Raw genomic sequence first — 2,309 nt, 5'->3', positions numbered from 1 at the left:
GGAGGCTACAAACAGCTGGGAGGCTACAAACAGCTGGGAGGCTACAAACAGCTGCTGCCTCCTAGCCCCACATCCAGCCCTGGGCTCTGGGGAGGCAGCAGATACTGGTTTTGCTCCCCACTGTGCTACCCTTACTGCCACTTCTGCCAAGCAGCATGTGAAACCCAGCACGGCAGGGCACGGTGGGGGGCACAGAAATCTGCCTGCCGCTCTGAGCTCCCCGCTGCTCTGGCCACACTTACCCTGAAGGCGGGGGCAGCAGTGAGGGGCTCAACCCTGTGTGCTGCCCACGCTGCTCCCATGCACACAGGGGAAATGTGACTCGTGCAGCGCAGAGGTTGCAGCAGCAGGCAGCTTCCCTGTGCTTGGGAGAGCCCAGGGGAGGGCAGCAGGGCTGGGAGCACAACATGTGAGGGCAGCACAGTGGGGAGCATAGCTGGTATCTGCTGCCTCCCTGGAGCCTGGGGCTGGGGCTGGGAGGCAGCTAGGGCTGGGGCCAGGGCAGGGAGGCCGCAGCTGTTTGCAGCCTCCCTGCTGCAGCTGGTTCAGGTTCTGGGTAGTTGCTGATAGCCATGGAGCCTGGGCGGGGGGGCAAGGGACAGCAGGGCTGGGGGGCAGGGGCTTTGCGGGGGGGCAAGGGGCACAAGCAGGGCATCCTGCCATGTACCCCCTGCCCTTGTTTTGTTTTTCTGGCATGCCAATACTCCGGCAACTTTCAAAGGTAGGCATTGTGGGGTTTTTTGGCACTCTGGCCAAAAAACGTTGCCTATACCTGATCTAGTCCAACCCCCTGCTCAAACCTGACCATCCCCAACTAGATCATCCTGGCCAAGGCTTTGTCTATCCAGGTCTCAAAAATCTCCAAGGATGGAGACTCCACAACCTCTCTGGGTAGCCTGTTCCAGTGCTTTATTACCTACCTCATAAGAGTTTTTCTTAATATGTAACTTAAACTTCCCTTGCTGCAACTTGCTCCTTGTTCTATCGTCTGCCACCACTGAGAACAGTCCAGCTCCATCCTCTTTTGAAACACCCTTCAAGTAAGTGAAGGCTGCTATTTAACGCCCCACCCCCCGCTTCTCTAGACTAAATAACACCAGTTCCCTCAGCCTCTCCTCATAAGTCATGAGCCCTAGTCCCCTCACCATTTTTGTTGCCCTCCACTGGACTCTTTCCAACTTATCTATATCTTTTCTGAAGTGGGGGGCCCAAAAAAGGACACAGTACTCCAAATGTACTCTTCAGTACTCCAGTGCTGAACAGAGGAGAAACATGATTTCCCTTGATCCGCTGGCAATGCTCCTACGAATGCAGCCCAGTATGACATTACCTTTCACAACAAGGGGAAAAGGTTAGCTCCTATTCAGCTTCTTGTCCACTGTAACCCCCAGCCTTTTCTGCAAAGCTGTTGCTTAGCCAGTTGGTCCCCAGTCTGTACAGTGCATAGGATTGCTCTGTCGTAAATGCAGGACTTTGCACTTGTCCTTATTGAACCGCACAAGATTTCTTTTAGTCCAATCCTCCAATTTGTTGAGGTATCTCTGAATCCTAGCCCTACCCTCCAGCATATCTACTACACCCCCCAAGCTTGGTGTCATCTGCGTATTGCTCAGGGTGTACTCCACCCCATCTTCCAGATCATTAAGGAAGATATTGAATACAATTGGCCCCAGGACCAAATCCTGGGGCACTTCACTTGATACCAGCTGCCAGCTTGGCATTGAGCCATTGATTACTACCCTCTGAGCACAGTGACCCAGCCTATTTTCTGTAACCTTACAGTCCAATCATCCAACCCATACTTCCTTAGCTAGCTTGTGAGAATGTTGTGGGAGATAGTATCAAAAGCCTTGCTAAAGTCAAGGTATATCATATCCACCTGAGGTTGTATCCATTTCTAAGTTAAATTAAAAAAGGATATAGTCAGATAGTCTTGAAGGAGTCTAAGATTTAGGTTTTACATTGTGAAAGCATTGGTTCATTATCCTGGGTGTTATCCATGACTCTTTCCTCAAACAGACTGGCCAATTGCAAACTATTTTTCTGTAATACCAACAGTTGTGACTGGTCATTCAAACAAGCCCCAGTATTTTTCTTGCTTCTTTTTGAAAAGGCTTGACTATGAGTGTGAATAAATGATAAAAAACATAGTGACTTAAAAGGGGCCAAGGACTTATCACCTCTCAGCTATTCCCTGGTAACTGCCCATGTGCACAGTCATACCCTGCAGTAAGTGAAAATTAATTGCAGTCATCAGTAAAACAGGGTGAAGCTATTGCAATTTAGCTTGTACTTACTGCAGGGAAAGA

The sequence above is a fragment of the Alligator sinensis genome, unplaced genomic scaffold (assembly GCF_000455745.1).
Source record: "Alligator sinensis unplaced genomic scaffold, ASM45574v1 scaffold1141_1, whole genome shotgun sequence".
Classification (NCBI taxonomy): domain Eukaryota; kingdom Metazoa; phylum Chordata; order Crocodylia; family Alligatoridae; genus Alligator; species Alligator sinensis.
Note: the sequence above shows the minus strand (reverse complement) of the source record.